Raw genomic sequence first — 10,260 nt, 5'->3', positions numbered from 1 at the left:
ACAATTTCATGTATGGTAAGAATTTTTTAATTATTTTTTCCAGTCCCAATCCATAGCTCTTATTCCCATACACCTTTATCTCAAAGAATCCTGCAGTTTCCCAGGGATTACAACTTATTTATTAATAATATGCTGTCTTGTCTTTTTACAAATTTTGTATTTGTTTTCTTTCTTCATTTTCTCTATTTTTATTTTGTTCTTTTACTTTCCTTTTTTCTCCTATTCTTTATCTAGCTGGTTTCTATTTTTACTTTTACCTATAGTATACTTAGAAATATGCTACCAAATTTCCAAACACAAGGAAAATTTTGTTTGCTTACAACATCTAGCTTAATTTAAATATGTTTAAATAACACGCTCTTAAAAATTTCGATCTTTTGTTTTTGTTGTTGATATATGCTTTCTGGCTTAGTATAGTGTAACCTTTTTATATACTTAAAAGGAAAGTATGATAGACATTCCATATCTGCTGATTCAACCAGCCACAGATTGAAAATACTTGAAAAAAATAAAAATAAAAAGCTAAAAAACCATAAAAAGTAACACAAGTAGAAATGCCAATTATTTAAATATCACTTACATTTTATTAGGTATCATAAGAAATAAAGAGTTTATTTAAAGCATACAGGAGGATTTTGTAGATCGTATGCAAGTACTAGGCCATTTTATATGTAGAAATTGAGCAATTGCAGATTTCAGTATTCTCAGATATCCGTGAACTAATCCCGTGCAGATAAGGAGGAGTGATTGTATATCATTCAGTGGATAGGAGTGGGATTCTACATATGCCTATTAGCTCATAGTTGTTAATGGTATTGTCTAATGTTTCAATGCTTTTACTAAGTTTGGGTCTGTTTTTCTTTCAATTCCCTGAAGAGTGCTTAACTATCTCAAACTATAATTATATTTTACTTCTATATTTTGTCAATTTTTCTTCGTATATTTTGAAGTGTTATGATTACGTTAAAACTACAAACCTACTTTTTAAAATTAAATCACTTGATGCTAGTTTACACATAAATCTTTTATATAGGCCATGACCTGGCAAGGGATTCATGTTTATCTCCTGTTACTTAACAGAGATGAACAGATTACTTGCCTTATAACCTAAAGTCATAATGTCTTGATCACAGCGGTTTCTTTCCAATAATCTCAGTTATGCGTTTGACATTTTAAATACCCATAGATGAGTATATGCATAAACACATACAGACAAATACATTTGTGTGGCTGTGAATGTCTCTGTGTGTGTATTCTATGTTTAGGTTTTCTTTCTTTAGACAAAGGAAAAATGATACATGGTTCAAACAACCAGGAATGCTGCAGAATTACGCTTCCCCTCCTCAGCAGTTTGGCCAGGTTTCTTATTACATAAATGTTATTGTGTATATTTGAGGTTTACAACATGAAGTTATAGAATACATATATGTGGTAAAATTACTACTATAGTGGCCAGGTGTCTTTGGACATATATTCAAACATATTGACATAAAAACAATTCAAGTGATTTTTTTAGGAAACTTAAACCATAGACAGTAAATCAAGTTTAATTTTAAAATAAGTTGATAATTTTTAAATCATATGTACTGATAATACAAAATTGGGAAAATATGTAAATGTATACTTAATGCTTATTTACACAATTTATAAGGCATTATATAGAAATTCATAAAAAGAGAACATGCATTTAAATAACAGTCTTTTACAAAATCTGTGAATATCCATAAATATTAATTAAAGTTTAACTATAACTGTTGATTTCAAATAAAGTTAGATATTTTACCATTAAAAGTAATGGCAAGAATTGCAGCTAATTTTGCAACAACGGAATATATCAATATTGAGTATAATCTATATAATAGTGCCTACTAAAATTTTCTATAATCTCATGATTTTGAGCTCCAAGCCTGACTTCAGTAATTCAGACCTGTACTTCAATTGTTAAAAGAAGAGGCAAAAATCTTTCAGAGTCTTGTATATCAGACTTGCAGAGAGGGGCACCATGCAAACTAGTTTACTTAGACAACGGAAAAATAATACACAGTTCACAACAACAAGGAATGTTGTAAAATGACCCTTCCCCTCCTGAGCAATTTGGTCAGGTTTCTTATTTAAATAATTTTTCTTGTGTATATTTGATATTTACAACATGAAGTTATGGAGTACCTATATGTGGTAAAATCATTACTATAGTGTCCAGGTGCAGTGGCTCATGCCTGTAATCTCAGCATTTTGGGAGGCCAAGGTGGGAGAATCACTTGAGGCCAGGGATTTGCAACCAGCCTGGGCAACATAACAAGACCCCATCTCTATGGAGAAAAAAAATGAGGTGAAAAGATCTGAGTCCAGGAGTTTGAGGTTGCAGTAAACTGTGATTGCCACTGTAATCCAGCCTGGGCAACAGAGCAAGACCTTGTCACTCTAAAAGAAAAAAAAAAATGATTACTATGTTTAATTTATGTTATAGTGGTTATTTCTAGTAGAATTTAGAGAAAATTGCATATGTACATGACAGTAACAGGCGGCAGCCAAATGCCTAGGAAGATAGCAGCGGGTTCCCAATGAAACCTCACCTCTAATCCAAAGACCATGTAATGCCTGAAAGCCAAACTACAAGTTAAATTTTTAGACCGGGCTGAGAACTTGTCTTCTTATTTGGCATCCTTTCCTCACCCTTCACTTATTTTACAGATACCTACCCTTTACTATTTGGTTTTCTACACTTTCATGCCCAACTTTGAGTGGTGTCTTCACTTTAACCTTTTTTGCATACTCACAAACCAATCAGCACGCACTCCCCTTCCTGTGCCTGTAAAGACCCCAGACTTAGTCAGTAGAAGAAGGGATGGCCTGACTTTGGGAAGGAGATAGTTTGACTTCAGGGAAGAGAGACAGCCTGACTTCAGGGAAGAGACAACCTGACTTCAGCGAAGAGAAACTGCTCTTCCCATCCTCTCTCCAGCTCCCTGCTCTGCTGAGACCTGTTTTCGTTGCTCAATAAAATTCTCCACCTTCACCATGCTTCAGCAGTCCGTGTGAACTCATTCTCGGATGCTGGACAAGAACTCTGGACCCACTGAGTGCAAGTACCCAGAAAGGCTGTCACACTGACCCTTTGCCCTCTCTAGTGTAGGGCAGCCACTCCATGCTACAAGGCAAGGGGCCAACTGAGCTGCTGACACACCATCATCCATAGATGGTGAAACTAAAAGAGCACGTAACACCCACTCTGGGGTTTGGGGTCACAGGCACCCTCACCAGGGCACTGCTGCATTCCCCAGGAGGTAACTCATCTGGTCTGTCTATGGGCTCCACATGGAGTCTGCTCCTTTGTTGACTCCCAAAGCAGCCAGCTCAATACCACACCCTCTCACTCATGTGCTCCCTCCCACAAGGAGTTCAGCATAGCAGGCTGAGTCGGGGGACACTCCTGCCGTGAGTTCAGCAAAGGGGTAATGAAAAATCCTGCATCACATGCATGGTCTAGTTCATATCTCTCTATCTCCATCTCCATCTTCATCCAAATTTGTATCCTTACCTACAATATCTAGCTTTCTGTTTATTTTATTGATTGTTGAAAATTTAAGTTTTAGTTGAGACGACACCCTGAGATTGTGTCAGGGTAGTTAGAACATATAATTTTAGTGGTGGAAGAGATAATTACGTCTCCTCCTTATGTCAAATAGTTTCCTGATGTTTTGCTGATGCTTTGAATTCCATAATTACATATAATGTTCAAATCAGATGCTCCTAGATAAATAAAGATGACTGACAACTGAGCAGTTAAACTATTAAACCTGGGTAGAAGGGCAGCATAGATCAGTCAGAAATTTGCCTAAACAGTCCTCCAAAATTTTTTTTGAAAGAATAAATATCTTAACAACATTTTATGTCACAGTAACCTGAAATATGTGTTAGTGCGTCTTCCTTAATATAACCTAAAGACCAGATCATTTATTCAACAATTCTCTGCACATATAGGTATTTAGAGGTAGGAATAAACATAATATCTAGGTTTTGTTTATTTCTAGTCTAAATAATTTTTCTAATTCTTGACTCTGACTTTAGTATTACTAGCCTTTCATGTAGATTTATAGCCAATTATATTTAACATGCATTATTTTATCTAGAGAACAGCATAAATGGTGACAAACACATTTTTTCCTTGATTTTATGGCTTAAATCAGCCTGTGTAATAATTTTATAAGCCTAACAACAACATGCAAAAATACCTTGAGATACATTAGAGATATTAAACCAAGTTTATCAAAGCATCTTGGAGGTGACTCTGATATCCATCTACATATATTATGCAATTCTTCTCAAATATCATTATATCACATCAATCAGTAATACAAATAATGCCAGGAAACAGAAATCTAGTTCAAATGACCAAGGGGGCTGGAAACTTTTATTTGTAGAAAAAATGAATGTAGGAAGCATGTTGCAAATTATACAAAACCATTGCTAAAAATAATATCATTAATACCAACAATACTTCTCCAATATCTCTACCCTCACTAGCATTTGCTTGTTTACTTTCTTTAAAACCATAGATCTTGTTGTAGGCAATTTCTTATATAAAACGATTGAACACATTTTCGATGTCCACAATTTTAGCTCTACATATTCTTTCAATTTAGCAAAATCTAAGAATCCATCTTCACTTGAAAGATTAAACTGCAGGAACTACAAGTGTTTTACATTTCAAAGTTTTTTTTTATTGTCTGTCAGATTTACAAATCTATTGAGTTGGTGGAAATTATCAATTTGATTAAGCTATTTAAGTTTAATAATAATTATTATTAGTTTTGCTATATGTTATTCATGTATTCATACAGAAAATACTGATTCAGCACCTATCACAAGTTTGCATAATCTACTGTGCACAGGATGAGATAATTATGGCAAGACAGATGAATATTCTACCATCCCTGAGCTTAAATTCTCATGAAGTTAGACAATGAATCATATTAAATTTGAAGCATACTTTGACAAAGGAAGAGCAGAGTATACTAGAATAAACAATAGTAAAGAAAAACACTATAATCTATGGGATAAAAAAATGTGGGGCAGATACTATTTAAACGGAAATTAAGAAGATAAATAGATGTTGATAAAAAATGCTGGTACTGATGACGTTAGAAGATGATATGATATGAGAGGTTAAAAAATTGGAGTGTGTTCCTGGGACAGGGATCCAATTCCTAAAGGAAATGACACCTATTCCAGTTATTATGCCTGCATACAAATTACAACATTTAATGGCATAAATAGCCATTTACTACACTCAGATTTTGTGGATCAGAAAAATATTTGGCTTACATGTGTGGCAATTGATGCTGGCTGGTGACTTTGTACTTCAGTTCCTGTCTATGTGGGAAACTCTATTTTCTTTTTACGTGGACTCTTTTGGGCTTCCTCACAGCATGGTTCTACCTTCTACAGATGAACATACTGACAGAGCTAGAGCTAGAGCTAGAGATGAGGAGAAAGGGAGAAAGACACATAGAGGAAATAGTGATGGGGAGAGGGAGAGACAGAAAGACTGAGATGAGAGAGAGAGAGAGGGAGAGACACAGAGAGAGAGAGAGCGAGATGTGGAAACTCTTTCTTTTTATGACTAAGCCTTAGAAGAAAACTAGGATCATTTCTACCATACTCTACTGGTTACAGAAAGTGCAGGCTGTCACTCAGATGCAAATAGAGGTAACAGAAACTGTCCATCTCAACCACAGGAAAGCCAGTCATATATGTAACAGTCTTCTTTGGAAAATGCAACTTTCCATAGTCCACTTGAGTAGTTCAAAATGTTTAGAATTACTAAAGCATGGTGTGAAAGAGGGAGGGAATTCAGTGATTTACAAGATATGTGGAAACATAGTTTTATTCGAAGGAGTCAGGCAAGATGTTGATGGGTTTCATGTAGGAAAATGACTTCAGCAGATTAATGTGTTACAAAGATCTCTTCATGTGATTACTTTGTTAAAAGGGAGCAAGTCTAAATTTGCAGAGTATTGCAGTTGCTTATTTGAAAAACTTGTATAAGTTAGGACAAAATCAGAGCACTGAGAAATAAAACAGAACATACTTTTAGCACTTAAAATGGGAAGGGTGTGTGATTAATTAGTCATAAGGAGTTAGGGAGAGAAAAGAATCTAAATGTTCAACATATTTCTGGCTTAACCAACTTGGTGAATGGTGATACCATATAAAGAAAGCAAAAGGGGAGTATATTTAAAGGGAAAATTGTGAGTCGGTGATGTACATCCTTGGTTTTAAGTAGAGATTTTGAGTAAGAAATGGAATACTTTGGAAGTCATAAGACAGGATAAAACTGAAAATATAGATGTGAGGAATTTTCAATATACATAGAGCAACTGAAATCATAGGTGCTTAAGAGATGGATTTATAGTAGTACATAAAAGTGGAAGAAAACCAAGTCTATGAATGGTCCTGTGACACACTGACATTTAAAGGCTGAGAGTGATAGCAAACATGTATTGGAATTGTTATTTACTATGTTCCAGTCAGTTTCTAATTGTTTTACAATTTTGGTCATGTGTGCTCTTACAATAATCACATGAAGTAAGTGTTATTGTTATTTTTTAATGAATAAGAAACAGAATTGAGACAGGCTAAGAGATTGTATGTGAATTCCAACTTGGACATTTAAGTCCAAAGCCTATGCTTTTCTTGACCACTGTGATTTGCTGCTCAGAAAATTAATTTAATGAGAAGAGATGGAAAGAATGAATAGCACAGGTGCCAGAGTGGCAGAAAGAGAACCAGTACTGACAGAGTCATCAACATGATAGAGAAAGAGCATTTGAAAAAAAATAATAATGTGTTAATAGTTTCAAATATTTTTAAAGTCTTCAGGTGATTTGGTAAGTTTGGGGAAGATAAACTACAACTGAGAAAATAAAATCCAATTTTATTAAAATCACAAGATATTAATATTATTTTAGAGTTACAAATATATTTATCTTAAATTATTTGACCACATATTTCATCCTCAAAATTGGAAGTAGCTATTTATTTCACACCATAAATCAAATATTTTCAAAAATATGATTTATTTAAAAGTTTAGATCAAACAATAAATTCAAATGACTGAGGGTATTGGAGCAACATCTTTTAGTATTTATTTGAGTTCATATATTAATTTGAACATTTTAGGGAGATTTGTTCCCTCTGTTAAGTTACGTTGACATGTTAGTTTAAATTAAAAAACACATTAAATTACTTGCCAAAGCACAAAATTGAAGAGATCCTGTCAGCGTGTCTTCAGCATCAGAACTTCGCACTAGCAGTGGTTCCCACCTCCAGCTACTTCCATTACTCCTAAAATCAGCCTTCATGTACACTTTCTGAGGTGCACACGGTGGATGGGCCACACCTACTTCTCAAAGCCTAAATTCTATCTGCATGTTTTTCTTCTTAAGATGTTCCAGATCTTTTCAATCTCCATTTCTGAATCTTTTTTATGGTAATAAGCCTACATTTTTCATACAGGGTGCCACTGCAGCATTTTAGCATTTAGCATTTAGCATTCTGCTCATCTAACCGTCATGAAGAGGCTAGAGTTGGGTGCCACGCTGGCAAAGCTCCATGCCTAGTCACTTACACAGTATTCAAAATGTGTATTCATGGATGCAGATACTCTGATCCTAGGAAATATTGATGATCTTTTTGAGCGAGAAAATTTGTCCTGTATAAAACTTACCGCATATAGAAAACTGATGGACATCTTCAGACACTAAGACCAGGAAATAAAATGGGTTTATGCTATTTGTTGATACATTTATGGATCACTCAGCATAATTAAAGCATATGCATAAGGTAAAGCAGAATTATAATCACTCACTCTGGCAGCACAGGGCAATTCTAAAATACAGGTGTAGTGAAATGTACGTACAACCAGAAGCGAGCAAGGGACAGATGCCATGTCCTCTTCTGAAGGGAGTGACTGATTTGGAACCTGGGTCTGCAGATTTTAAAAATTGATATAGTCACTTTAACAGCTTAATAATGAGTTGCCTTTACTATGTATGTTGACAATCAGCAAAAGTGAGAATTTCTAAAATGTGCTAAAGAGAATTAAAAAGCAGAACACTGTCCGTATAACAGAATTGCCACTTCACAACTTTTGCCCAGCTCTCACTTGTTGTCCTGTGAAAACCTCTCATCTGATGAGTTTTAGTGAAAGTCTCTTGAAGCCATAATAGACTTTTCTCAACATAGCTCTAGGTACGAAGTATTAGGAACACGTTTCCACAGGAAATGGCAGTGTTTCTACTGGAGGTAAGTGTCACGTGTCCTCTTGATGTCAAAGGAATCTTGTCCCATACAATGAGCCTGGCCCTATTCCCACCACTCCTTCTGTTCTTCCAAGGATACAAAAAGCTGTGTCATAGCTGGAATCTCCCCAAGGGACAGATATGATATGCCTCCTGAGATATCTTCCACATTTACATATGAGCAGGTGTCTTTGAGAAGGTCAAATTGTTGAAGCAGAGGTAAAACATTCATGGTAAAGATGCTCCACCACAGGATGAGAAATGCTGAATGAGTCACATTGGGATCATGGGACTCATTTTTGTCACTTTTTTGTTTTGGGATCATAACTATAATTCTATGATTTGGCTCATTCTAGGAAATGCACAACTTTGGCACTTGCACCAAACACTTTAAATGCTGGGAGGTAGGAGTATATAGAGATGTCGCTTAGGTTATAAATGAACAGCAGGTGTTTTCTGATGTCTGTTGTTGCCCAGATGCTTAAAAAATGTGTTCAGTAAGCCTCGGTCTCCACTGTCAAAACTACCTTGCTCAGAAGCAAGATGCAACAGCTGATTATATGTTTCAACCGAAGGCTGATAAACAAAAATTCCGGAATTGAAGCAGTTAGGCCACCCTTGGTTGGGTGCTGCTGACAATTCTTCTTGCTCAAAAAGATCATCAATATTTGCTAGGATCAGAGTATCTGCATCCATGAATACACATTTTGAATACTGTGTAAGTGACTAGGCATGGAGCTTTGCCAGCATGGCACCCAACTCTGGCCTCTTCATTATGGTTAGGTGAGCAGAATCGCTGCTGTCTAAGACATTTACCATGATGACTTCATTAAAGACTGTCTCTAAAACTTTTTTCATGGAGTTTGAGACTTGCGGGGTGGCGAACACGGCCAGCCTTCTGGTGGTCCTGTGCTGTTTTAGAGGTGAGACCCGGACCGGGGCACCCCTTTGGTGTAGGCATAGTTTTTGGTCAGTGTTACAAAGGCCTGATCTGTCATGGTGCTGCCCAGGGGTGCGGGTGGCCGGGGCAGCTGCAGGTGGGTGGCTCAGAGAAGCCTGTGCCTGGAGGTAGCAGGACCAGCGAGGGGGCGGGAATCTATTCCATCAACCCTAGGGGTACTAACTGCTTCTTGCAGTAATTTTTTGGTCACTCCTGTTTCCTTTCTTGTTGCTTTTTCCGTCTTCTGTGTAATCTGTTATTTCTACCACATACTCGCTTTTTAAACATCTAATGTTTCTGTGTTACTGACTGGACCCTAGTAGTAAATATTGAACAATGCTTGCTGATTTGTTTTTCTGTGGTCTCTTCAAGGATTCCCCACAATCCAACAATAAAGACTTCATGTTTCGTAAATGTTTCAGAAGTAATGCCTAGAAGGCCTAAAAATGTTTGGTCAAAATTAAAGAAGATATTTTGTTAAAATGTCTAGACATATTACTGCCATGTATTATAAAAATGGTGATTTAACTTTTAATTTAAAATTAATGTATTTAAAAGTATTTAATGTATTTAAAAGGCATTTCCTGGATATGCCTAAGTGGATCTTTAGTCACATACAGTTATTTCCTGATTGCTGCTTTAAAGAAGTTGCCCCTAATTGAATGTGTAAACTAAAATGACAGTAAATCCTATGGTAATCTTATCATATAAAGAAGCTAAATAGTCTATCACCATCTTACTAACTTCTAAGGAATTATTTTCTTGAAGATTTGTTGAAAGACTTTTAGCACTTTTCTAATAATTTAACATTATGCCATGTTGGAAACACTTTATAGAAAGGTAAACAATTAAATATTAAAGTTACCTATATATACTTACAATTTGCTCAGTTTACTACTTGTGATAACCAAATTGTATGTGATTTTACTCCTTATAAATACAATAGTGTACCTTATTATTTAGGCCAATAAAGTCTCACATTGATTTTTTTCTGACCACAAACATCTCATTGACTAA

The 10,260-nt window shown here is 35.6% G+C and overlaps 1 pseudogene; it reads right to left on the bottom strand.

Moving 5' to 3' along the window:
• Positions 1-8,298: 8,298 nt before the first annotated feature.
• On the bottom strand, positions 8,299-9,301 carry LOC101020672 (annotated as a pseudogene).
• Positions 9,302-10,260: the final 959 nt, after the last annotated feature.

This window comes from Papio anubis, chromosome 15 (genome assembly GCF_008728515.1).
Source record: "Papio anubis isolate 15944 chromosome 15, Panubis1.0, whole genome shotgun sequence".
NCBI classification, from domain to species: Eukaryota; Metazoa; Chordata; class Mammalia; order Primates; family Cercopithecidae; genus Papio; species Papio anubis.
Note: the sequence above shows the minus strand (reverse complement) of the source record. Positions and strands in the feature narration are given on the sequence as shown.